The sequence below is a fragment of the Dermacentor andersoni genome, chromosome 2 (genome assembly GCF_023375885.2).
Source record: "Dermacentor andersoni chromosome 2, qqDerAnde1_hic_scaffold, whole genome shotgun sequence".
NCBI classification, from domain to species: Eukaryota; Metazoa; Arthropoda; class Arachnida; order Ixodida; family Ixodidae; genus Dermacentor; species Dermacentor andersoni.
The window spans coordinates 186,943,233-186,955,377 of NC_092815.1; the positions used below are offsets into that span (position 1 = coordinate 186,943,233).

Genomic DNA, 12,145 nt, shown 5'->3' on the forward strand with positions numbered 1-12,145 from the left:
ATCCCTCTTTTACGTTCCGCTTCAATGCGATTCGCATTCTTTCGGAACTTCAGCCGGTTTGCGGTTTGTCTGTCTGTCTGTCTGTCTGTCTGTCTGTCTGTCTGTCTGTCTGTCTGTCTGTCTGTCTGTCTGTCTGTCTGTCTGTCTGTCTGTCTGTCTGTCCGTCCGTCCGTCCGTCAAATTCTCGCCAAATTGGATCACTGCAGGTACGTGTCACAATCGGAGGACAAAAAGAAATTCTTAATTTTTTTCCTGACAGTAGCTCCTGAGGATTAAATGAAATTCGTTGTCTGTCTGTTTTTTTTTGTGCAGGGCGGAATTGAACTCGCGTAATACATTGCGAGACAGTCTTGTATAAATATATATTCGCACGCACACCACGCCTCGCTGCCAGATGGAGCGGCCTGTCCAGAGGGAAGCGCGAGAGGGGGGCCCAGCTGCGTACGGGTCTCGTACATGACGCGTTTCCGCGGGGACAATACGGTTTGTCGCTACATTGCCTCAGTTGTAATCGCCTTTACCTAGACATTCATCGACATGGATTCTGCGGTAATTCTTTTGCGTATGATGTCCGGAGCGGTAGGCTATAGCACACAAACCAACTTCCTATAATCAATTCTTTCTCTTTAATCGTTATGTCGTAGTATGGCACCTGATGCGTACTCTCGTCTCTCGTATGTGTCCCGCACGCAGGCAGCGGGATATATAAATAAATAAATAAATAAATAAATAAATAAATATATATATATATATATATATATATATATATATATATATATATATATATATATATATATATATATATATATATATATATATATAGTGTTCTTCCTTCGTTGTTCCATGATTCTACATCACCATCACCAGACTCTTTCTGTTTTCTCACTAGGGTTTCTACTGTGAAACTACCGCGGTATCCGATGGCCTCCCCTTTTGACGACAACCACCGCCGGCGTTTGGCCCGCTTTGAGAAGCCGTGCGTGCGTCCCGTAAGGCATGGAAAGTATAGAAAGAGCTGCACAGCGAGCGACAGCCTTCGATCAGCCCCATGCCAGAAGGACAAGGCGTACTGCTAGTCAGCCGTGGCAATCCCTGCCGCCGCCGAACGCATGCCAATCTGCCACTACCTGATCGCGGGCACGCATCGAGACTCCCGCAGAGCACGTGGCTCCGCCGCCCTCCGACGGCCTTCCCCGACAAGTCTCTTCGCTTACGTAAAGTGCCGGGCCTCTTGGACGGTACGCGGCATCTGAACGGCCGATCGGACGGGCAGCGGCGTCGGCAGCCAACAGCAGCCGCGCCGATAGCAGCGGGCGGTCGCGCCTGTGCCACTGCTTCAGCGGGGCGCGTCGCGGGGCGCTTTTCCCTTTATTTCGCCGCCTTCCCTCGCTTTCACCTTCCCGCCTGCCGGCGTTATTAATACCGCGATTATTTTGCGGCCGAGCACTTTCACCCTTTCCCACACTCTCGCCGCGGCCTCGGCCGCCGCCGCCGCCGCGTAATCACATTATACACGCATCCAAGCGCGCTCACCCGCGCCGCCGGCGCGGCGAACGAATCCACCCGTCGAAGCGCGCCCGTTTGCCGTCCCCTTGCGCGGGGCTTGCGACTCCCTTCTCCAACGTGTGCTCCGTCAGAGAGAGAGAGAGTGCGGCCGGCCGGGCCGCCTATACATTACTCGCGTAATGAACAGGGGTGCGCGAACACGGACTGGCAGCGAAGGAGAGGGGCGGCAGTGAGGAGCCCGCATCACTCGACACTGCTTGCTTGACGCTGAGGGAGCGTGCGCACGACGCCGCGGCGTCTGCGCCGCCTTTTGCGACACGCACGGGTCGGTACAATTTCGCAGAGCGCGAAATCTGCAAAAAAGAAAGCTTGGTTATCGCTAGCCCGAGTGCAAGGTTGCGATAAGCGCTGCAGGATAGCGGTAAGAACAATTGAGCGCGCGTGGAAGGTTGGTAAAATTTACCGATGGGTCACTATGTCCTGAAAAAGGATGTGTAAGGTTTTTGGTACGAGGGCCAGCTATGGGCCAAAGAGTACACTGACTCATTGGCGTCACTACGAGGGCAGGGAGAGGGGGCGATGTAGGAGGGGGAGGGGGTTTGCGGATCGCCTCGAGTGCTGCCCGCTGCGCTGCGGTCTCCCTGCGAGTCTTTGTATCCTCCGCGGCTCGTACCCGAACGTGGTAGGCGTCTGCACACATGGAAGTTGAATGGGCAGCCGGAGAGATCGGGCCAAAGCATGGAAGTACTGACGAAACAGCGCGCCTTGTGTAAGCTTTGAAGCGCGTGCATACGTGGCGCGAGATTTAAGGAGGGCAGCAGAGTCGTATGTCAAGCGATGCTCACGCATGACTTCGAGCTGCTGTCCTCGACGTGATCGTTTTAGAACATTTCGCTTTTATAGCAAACAAAAGCACCGGCTGCGATCAGAAATTACAAATCCGACACTCGCTCATCTAGCACTTTCGCAATGAAGCGCAGGTTGACCGTAAAATGCGTCGTCTCTCACTCTATTTGCTCACTCTGTCGCTAAAATTGCTCGCACATGCTCAACGTTGTACTTCCGTGTGCAGAGATGACTTGAAGGCTAGAAAGCTTGAAAGTTGTTTTCGTGATTAAAGATTTGGGAAATGGCTGCTCCATTCCCGAAGGTATGAATGAGGGGCCCATTTAAGGTACGTTATGTATAAAGTAAAAATTTCGCAGTAATTATCGACGTGTGCGTGATTGACGACTGAATGTAATTTATCAGTTGTCTCATACGATAACGGCGATAAATCCTGGAAATTATAGGACGCACATTAAGGTACGGGCTCGCAGTTTATTTAACTCCTACCGAAATATAAGAAGTAAGACATTCATGCAACAGAGCTAATCAGTGCTGCATTCAATTCTGAAAACAGCAACAAACGCTAAATTCAGCGATAATGTCGAAAAGAAAACCGCTACTTGAATTCTTTGTAGTCCATAAAAGATAATCTAAATGCCGAATTACAGGCAAAAATACGAAGGTCTTTTTTTGCCATGTGCGAGTTATTCTTTATTTATCCGGATATAAAGTTAGATAAGTAGCTTGCATACAGACAGTAAGTATGCGTGACGTAACCTGTTAATTCTGCACAACATACACGTTCGCCATATATTCGCCAAGATGAAGTACGCGCGGGCCATCGCCTTACAGGTCTTTCTTTTGTTCTCGCTTTTGCCTTTTGGAGCTTCTTTTTTTTTTTTGGTTGTTCACAGCTCGCTAACCGTAATCGCACAGAACGCGAGCACCAAAAGGTCCTACATAGTGGCTCGCACAATGAAAGTTTGTGCTTCCCAACATTAAGTCATCCTGTGACGACTACATGTACTATACGGATAACAGCGTCGCCGATTGCGTGCTCAGGCAAAAACTGAGTTTGCCCAGCAGACGCACTTATACATTTGCATATATATTTGTTATCCTCATGTTCCGCTAGGCAGAGCAAGAACACGGAGCATCTAAGTACCCATGCCAGATTTTACTTTTGATGCAAAAGCGTCAATCGGTTCATTGAGCGAAAATGCCCTCGTCCCGCGTCTGTAGCCGCGAAACGGCACCCGAATTCACATAGGATGCGACGCCAGGCTCGCCTCGATGGACCAGAGCGGGGGAAAGGGAACGCCTGCGATCCCGTGATCGGGGAGGGCATCGTCACGACGCCACGTCACCCACGCTCTCAGAAGCCTGTGTCATCCGCGTGTTCCTCGCCCGCAGAAACTCTTGCCTGCGTTCTAGCTGCGCCTCGGTAAGGCCAACTCTAAACGCGCCAAGCGTCTCAACGGGCCCGCTTGCACGCGTGAGCAGTTCATTACTCGAAAGACCGCTCAGCGGTGTTCCATTGAGCCTTAATACTTTCGCATTCACAACTCGTAAGAAGTGCTCTCGTGTCCCTGGATTTTACTGCGAAGCTAGTAGACTAGTTGGTCGGAAGTTGTCGTGTCCGCGTGCGTGGCGCTGCACGAAAACCAACGGCAGCTGGAAGGCTTTGTGTTTGGATTTCAGCGCAACAGAATTGTTTTCTCGCATGTTCGAGTTACAGTCCGATGCTATCATGTCTGCAGGCTGTGTGTAAGTCGTAAATTACCAACTTTCTGGCGCATTCTACTTAGAGAAATTCACTTAGTTCAATAACACACTTGCGCTACGCGAAGGTGCCTACAAAAAATGACAATGCATGCTTAGCTAATGGCATCACCACCTAGCGGCCGCGGCCACTCAGACAGTCAGACCTCAAGCGGCAGCTGAAACGGCAATTGAAAAAAGAGCTTTGTCATTCAGTTACCGCGTAGCAGGTTTGTTTTCTTGCATATTCGAATAACAATCCGAAGCTACCATTTCTGCAGCTTGTGTGCAAGTACTTTTCGCATTTTTCTGACGTAATTTGCTTTTAAACGTTCATTTAGTTCGATAAGGCACTTGCGTTTGGCGGAGGGCCTCGAAGAATGAGGATGTATGCTGCACATCCGCACACGTGCGTGCTCGCGAGACGTACGTCGCTTGTGGTCGTGGTGCTTGTGTCTGACGTCGGCAACAGCTTCGCTGTACATCCACTTTCACAGGGTGGAATGGAGGTGTATTCCATCTTTCAGAGCGACTTTAATAACCAGAGTAATATTTATTTACCTTAATTACTTATTTATTACGTTACCCTCAGGACCCAGAAGGACGTTACAGAGGGGCGGGTACAATAAATAATAAAATTACAACACGTTCAAGCAATTACGAGTATTTAACGATATAAACTCAAAATAAAATAAGTTATTGCAGTCTTGAACGGTGTTGTATCCTCGGAGCAGGTGAGGGAGGGGGGAAGGCGCGGTTCTGCTCGTCAGTGGTCTTTGGCAGAAAGGAATCGGAGAAAGCTTTTGTGCGATAGAAAGGAATGAAAACTTTAAACCGATGGTCACGATGCGATGACAGGTCTTATAACGTAAAACTATTGCAGTCTATTTTCATTCCAATCTCCTGGCGCTAAATTTACGTGACCGCCAACGCAAGCATAGGGCAGAGACTCGCAGCGTTGTTGGAGCAGGCCAATGAGACGCCCTCCTTGTTTATAGGCAGTCACATTTATTTGCTTTCAAAAGCGAATAGCATTGCCTAGCTTGACCGCTCTTTCTTATCTAATTGGCATACCAGAGGCGACGAGCATGTAGAAGTGGAGAGGGTTGGTGGCGTCGGGCTAGCGCGGTGAAAGTAGACAACCTGATTAGGAGGGCGGTGCAAGCGTCTGCGATAGGTCCGCATCTGCTTGTTAGCTTTAGGCGTCTGGTAGAAAATCACCAGGGCGCGCAACGGAAGGGTAAAGATGCAGCTAAAACGGATCCTCAGCGACGAAATTTTGGTGGAGTGATGTTGTGTACGTGCTGAAAAGGCTCGACCCCGTTTACAGCTACGCATTATTTTTGAATGTACGCAAATAAACCAATTATCCCTGTCTGCTCCGAGTAGCCAGGGCCGGAGCGATCAGCGGGCAGCCACGTTCTATTCATTTCGCGACGGAGCATGCAGTCTCCGGCTATTCCGAAGAAAAAAGAAAAGATAATTCAAAATTTGTTCGGCATATTAATGCACCTTTAATGCACATACGTCACTTTGACGCGATGGGCTTTCGCGGTTTTGTGGCGTGGCGTTACATACAGGTGAAATGGACCCAGCCGGAGAACGTTTGACCAATTGCGAAGGGCTGATGATGAAAAAGGCGTAGAATCGGAAATAATTATTTTTCTTTTGTTCGGTCTAATCATGAATAACCAGTGTGTACATGTCATATCAGATGAGAAGCTTTCGCGGTTTTCCTGGCTTCGCTTGACAGACAGGCGAAATGGGGATGACCAGAAAAATATTTTGACCAATCTTGGGGGGCTTATTGCAGAAATTGAATAGGAAAGTTTGAAATAGCTTTAAGTTATAGCGCCTGACGTGTACGAAGGTTCAGAAATGAATTATTGCTTAAGTACGTGAGTTATCTTGGTAACTGATTTTTTTTTATTGAAAAGGCAGAAACAAGAAATCTTTCTTCGAAGCTTCAAATAAATAAGTCCGAGGCCTGATTTCATCAGAGAAACGCTAGCTGTGCGGGCATAACTTGAAAGGATGAAACGAGCTGACCTAATGTTTTTTTATCAGGGTCCAATACTGATGACGCATACTCTCGATTTGGTGTAATTACTGTTTTGTAGAGCAGTAATTTTAAATGTGGTGAGAGTTTAGAGAACTTCCGGCATATGTAGCCAAGGGATGTGTTTCCATGGTTAGTGATGTGTTCAATGTGCCTATGCCACGACAGGCTATTTTTTTTGGATTACATGATATTTATACGAGGTCACGTGCTCAAGGTTGGTTTCATTGATAATATAGCCGAAAGGAGTAGGTGAGATTGAGCGACGCGACATAGATATAATTTTGCGTTTTGTGGGATTTAATAACGTTAGCTCTTCTGAGTACTGCCTTGAGGTGTTATCTTGATCTGACTGAAGAATAAATTTATCATTATGATAAGTTATATTATGGCACAGAACGCAATCGTCTGCAAATATTTTAATATACCTATTAATTACGGCAGGTAAGACGTTAAAATAAATTAGGAATAGTGACACGCCCAAGACAGATCCATGAGGAACACCTGACTTTACAGCACAGCGCGGGGATGCAGAGTCGTTAGCTGCTACAAATTAGCTACGGTTGGTTAGGAGACATTCTATTAATTTCAGAATATTGGATGGATGTGTGTTGTTTAGTGGCGTAAGGGCCAGGTGTGGCCAAAGAGCGCCATGACGGATAATGATGTGTTAAGCGCTGATTGGTGAGTCACGATGACGGGGTGTAACATGGCTGTAAAGTGGCCTAAAATTAATCGCTATTGTAGGAGCATAAAACTATATATAGGTATAAAATTATGACAGTGATACGTGGAGTGGTCTCTGGGTATAGTACGAGTGACAAGTGATCATGGGGCTAAAATGCATGAACATGGAAATAGCACATATGCCTCCTCAAAGCCTTTGAGCCCAAAGGCTGGGAGGCAGGTGCTTTCTTTTAATGCAGCTACCGCAGCAGAAACCTCTGTTAAGAGGCTGTGCTACGGATTTCCTGGGGCTATAATATGAAAACTATGTACAGCTTTTAAAAATTGAAACAATGATTGATGTTTAAAGAGAGGTTCCATACCTATAATCATTTGGGGATGAAGTGGAATTTGTTGCCGGTGAGGTAATGGGAAATGCTTTTCCCTATTTGCATCTAATTCTCTGCATTGCATCAGGATGTGAACCACGGTAAGTGGCTCACCACATTTATCACACGTGGGTGGATCACCACCTGACAAGAGGTATGCGTGTGTACTGTATGTGTGTCCTATTCTAAGTCTGCAAAGTGTTACTTCCGTGCGGCGGTTCTTTGATACCGGCGGCCAGTTACCAAGATACGGCTTGATAACATGTAGTTTATTTTCTGTTTGTTTGTCCCACAAGCGCTGCCAGAAAGTCCTTAGCTTTTTTCTTATTGAGGGCTTGAGGTCCATTACAGGGACAGTCGTGGAAGTGTCTGCAGCGTTCGTGTGGACGGATGTGGCTAGCTGGTCAGCCAACACGTTTCCTTCAATCTCGCGGTGCCCCGGCACCCAGCATAATACGATATGCTGCCTGGACGCATAGGCGGTGCATAATGCTGAATACAGAGATACAATTATAGGATTTTGATATTTCTTCACAGTTTTCAATGCGTTTACGACGCTCAAAGAGTCTGTATATATAACTGCCTTTGGGATATTTAGTTCTTTAATGTGTTTAACGGTAGCCAATATGGCGTAGGCCTCTGCTGTAAAGATACTTGTGCTCGTGTGCAGAACACCGGTATCCGAAAAGGATGGACCGACTGCTGCGTAAGATACGCCAGAATTACACTTTGATGCGTCTGTAAAGAATTCAGGACAGGAGTATTTGTGTTGTAATTCCAGGAAGTAGTTTCGTATATGCGCGAGAGGAGCGCGCTTTGTAACGGTTATGAAGGATGTATCACACTCTATTTGTTGCCACTGCCACGGTGGGGGCCGTATAGCAGGGGACATAAGGTGGTATTCAAGCAGGGGAACCCTTGTTTCTTCAGCTGCGTCTCTAACACGCAGTGAAAAAGGTTGTGCGACTGTGGGTCGGTTGCGAAAAAGTTGAGAACTGTACAAATCATTTATAGTGGAATACGCGGGATGCTCACTGTTTGCGTTCACTCTCAGAAAATACATGAAAGACGAGTATGTTCTCTGCAGATTAAGAGACCACTCATCCGATTCAACGTACAGGCTTTCCACTGGGCTTGTTCTAAAGGCGCCTGTGGACAGGCGAATTCCTAAGTGGTGGACAGGGTCTAGCATCTTTAGAGCGGTTGGAGTAGCCGACTGGTAAACTATGGCTCCATAGTCTAGTCGTGTGCGTATAAGGCTTTTATACAAGTTTATGAGGCATTTTCTATCACTGCCCCAGGTTGTGCGTGAGAGAACCTTTAAGATATTCATTGTTTTCATACATTTGTTTTTTAGATGCTTTATGTGCTGTATAAAAGTTAATTTCGCGTCTAAAATTATGCCTAGAAATTTATGTTCCCTGTTTACAGGCAGACGCGCATCATGCAACACAATTTCAGGATCAGGATGTAGGCCTCTTTTTCTAGAGAAAACGACACAGGTGCTTTTTTGTGGGTTCAGTCTGAACCCGTTCTCATCAGCCCATTTGGAGACCTTGTTAAGACCAAGCTGGACCTGTCGCTCACAGATTGCGAGAGAACTTGACTGAAATCCTATCTGCACATCGTCAACATATGTTGAATAAAAGATGTTATGCGGTATGTGTAGACGGAGAGAATTCATTTTTACTATAAATAGCGTGCAGCTGAGCACCCCGCCCTGCGGCACTCCAGTCTCCTGTACAAATTTCCGTGACAAAACATTGCCCACTCGAACACGGAATGTGCGATTAGCCAGATAACTTTTGATAACATTGAACATATTACCACGTATACCTAAGTGTGAGAGGTCTCTCAATATCCCAAACCGCCACGTAGTATCATAAGCTTTCTCCATATCAAGGAATACAGATAAGAAAAACTGCTTATGGACAAAAGCTTCACGGATACGTGCCTCGATGCGTATAAGCTGGTCACTGGTAGATCGACCCTCCCGAAACCCGCACTGGTATGGGTCGAGCAAATTGTTTGATTCGAGGAAGTGTAGTAGACGACAGTTAATCATTTTTTCGAAAACTTTGCAGAGGCAACTTGTTAATGCTATGGGTCTGTAGCTTGATACAGAGGAAGGATCCTTTCCTTGCTTTAGAATTGGAATTACAATGGCCTCCTTCCAAACAGAGGGGATCTCGCCGGAAAACCATATAACGTTGTAAAGGTAAAGGAGGGTTTTCTGTGTTTCGGATGGCAGTTGTTTTAACATATCATATATTACGCGGTCTGAACCTGGGGCGGATGTATTACAACAGTTAAGTGCTGCCTGAAGTTCTGCTATGCAGAATGGTTCATTGTACGCCGCACTTTTAGCAGATTTTGTTTCTAACTTTTGCTGTTCTATTTGCGTTTTGTACTTTAGGAAGGTTTCGGAGTAGTGTGAGGAGCTCGATATGTATTCAAAGTGTGCTCCAAGAAAGTTGGCTTGATCTTCAAGGCTTTCTCCGTGGCTATTTACTAGAGGTAAGGAATATGTTTGTTGCCCATTAACTTTCTTCACTCTATTCCAGACTTTTCTCTCATCTGTATAGGAGTTGATGCTTGATATAAAGTTTGCCCAACTCTCTCGTCTTGCTTGTCGGCGCGTTCTCCTTGCCTGGGATTTGACATGTTTAAAGTTTTCTAGGTTTTCAGCTGTTGGAGAATCGCGAAATATCGCCCACGCTTTGTTCTGGTTCCTCCGTGCTTGCCTGCATGCATCGTTCCACCAGGGAACACGCCGCTTGGAACCCATGCCGCTCGTTTGTGTAATACATTTACAGGCGGCATCCAGTATAAAAGCTGTAAAATATGCAACAGCGTCATCTATGGTTATACCGGACATCTCAGACCAGGTCATGTGTGTAAGAGTTCGGTACTGTTCCCAATCGGCTGAGTCAACCTTCCACCGAGGGACCTGCGGGGGAAGTTGATCTTGTTTCGGCGTAGTTAGGATTATTGGGAAGTGGTCACTCCCATACGGGTTGTTAAGCACATTCCATTTAAAATAGGGTAAAAGCGTCGGCGATAAAATGCTAAGATCTATGGCAGAGTATGACTTGTTGGCTAGGTTAAAATATGTGGGCTCCTTCGTGTTCAAGAGACATGTTCCGGAGGAAAAAAGCACCTGTTCAATGACGCGACCTCGTGCATCACAGCGTGAATCGCCCCACAAACTACTGTGTGCATTAAAATCACCGAGAATCATATAGGGCTCCGGGAGCTCATCTATTAATGATTCTAAGTCGCGTCTGTGAAGCTGATAATGTGGTGGTATGTACAAAGAGCAGATGGTAATGAGTTTATTTAAAAGTACGGCTCGAACCGCCACGGCCTCAAGGGCCGTTTGGAGCCTCAAATGCTGACACGCTACACTTCTATCAGCAATGATAGCTACACCGCCAGATGATGCGACAGCATCCTCGCGGTCTTTCCGGAAAGTCATGTATTGTCGAAGGAAGTTAGTGTGCTTGGAAGTTAGGTGGGTTTCTTGCACACACAGCACTTTAGGCTTAAACTTACAGAGAATTTCTTGGATGTCTTGTAGGTTTCTTAATAATCCTCTGATATTCCACTGTATGATGTCATCCATGTTAAAAAAAAAATGTGCTGTGTGTCTCAAGAGAGAGGAGAATGACATTACTTTACAGGGCCTTTGTTAGGCCCTGTGATTGGTGTTTTGTCCTTTTTGGAGCGGTCAAGAGAACCTCGCCGCTCCTTCGGCGCTACCTGCGCCGTTTGGCTTGGACTGGTGTCCATGGCCTCTTGCGAGGCAGGGGACACCCGCTCCAAAGAGCGATGTGTGCGTCGCGTAGACTTCGTCTCAAGCGACGGAGTCTTCGTCCCCACGGGGCCGGAGGTCGACAGGACCCCTGTGGCCTCTGCGGTGCCCTGGCTGCTGCCGGAGCTTGAAGAGGCCACTGGTGTGGACACTTTGAGAGATGGCAGGGCAGCGTTGGCTGCTCCCACCGTAGGGGCGGGTGGCGTTAGCCTCGGCACGCTAGGCGTGGTCCGGGCTGCCGCCAGAGGCCGTTGTGGTGCCGCCCCCCGTTGCACCACTTCAGCGAAAGATGTTTTCAGTGAAAATAACGAAGAGACCCTTTGTCGTGCTTCACGGAATGTTATGTTCTCCTTAAATTTTACTGTAATTATTTCTTTTTCTCTCTTCCAGGCTGGACAAGCTCTGGAGTACGCAGGGTGACTGCCGTCGCAGTTCGCACAATGTACCTCATCATTATTGCAGTCGTCAGCAGAGTGACCGGTTGCGCCGCACTTTGCGCACATAAGCTGTCCTCGGCAGCTCTGGGATGCGTGACCAAATCTCTGACATTTGAAGCAACGTCGCGGGTTAGGAATATAGGGTCGAACATGCAGTTTTACATAGCCGGTTTCAAGAGACTCGGGTAAAGTAGTTGAACTGAAAGTGAGTATTAAATGCTTCGTTGGGATTTCGTTGTCATTCCGTCTGATTTTGATGCGCTGCACATGGATTACGCCTTGGTCCTTCCATCCATCCAGGAGTTCTTCTTCATTCAGTGTCATTAGGTCTTCATCTGAAACTACGCCTTTGACTGTGTTCATAGTTCGATGCGCGCTGACAGAAACAGGGATGTTACCAAATGCTACGAGGTGTGGAAGTCTGTTGTATTGTTCCTTGTCCTTTAGTTCCAGGAGCAAATCCCCACTCGCCATCTTTGTTACTTTGTAGCCAGCTCCAATGGTCTCTTTTAGGCACTTGGCGACAAGAAATGGTGAGATTACTCTAGCTTTAGTAGATAACTGTTCACAGTGAAGTACGTGGAATTTCGGGAAAGTTTCTTTGTTTTTCGGAATGAATAGCGAGGTTGCGTCGGTGCGTACCCTTTTCGAGGCACGATCGGGTGAAAACGGGTTCGAGGATCCC

General features: G+C 47.2%; 1 long non-coding RNA gene across 1 annotated transcript; it reads left to right on the top strand.

Moving 5' to 3' along the window:
* Positions 1 to 9,468: 9,468 nt before the first annotated feature.
* Positions 9,469 to 11,690, top strand: LOC140215984 (uncharacterized). Its single transcript, XR_011892617.1, has 2 exons — positions 9,469 to 9,726; positions 11,414 to 11,690. It is a non-coding gene; the product is annotated as an uncharacterized lncRNA (long non-coding RNA).
* The last annotated feature ends 455 nt before the right edge of the window (positions 11,691 to 12,145 follow it).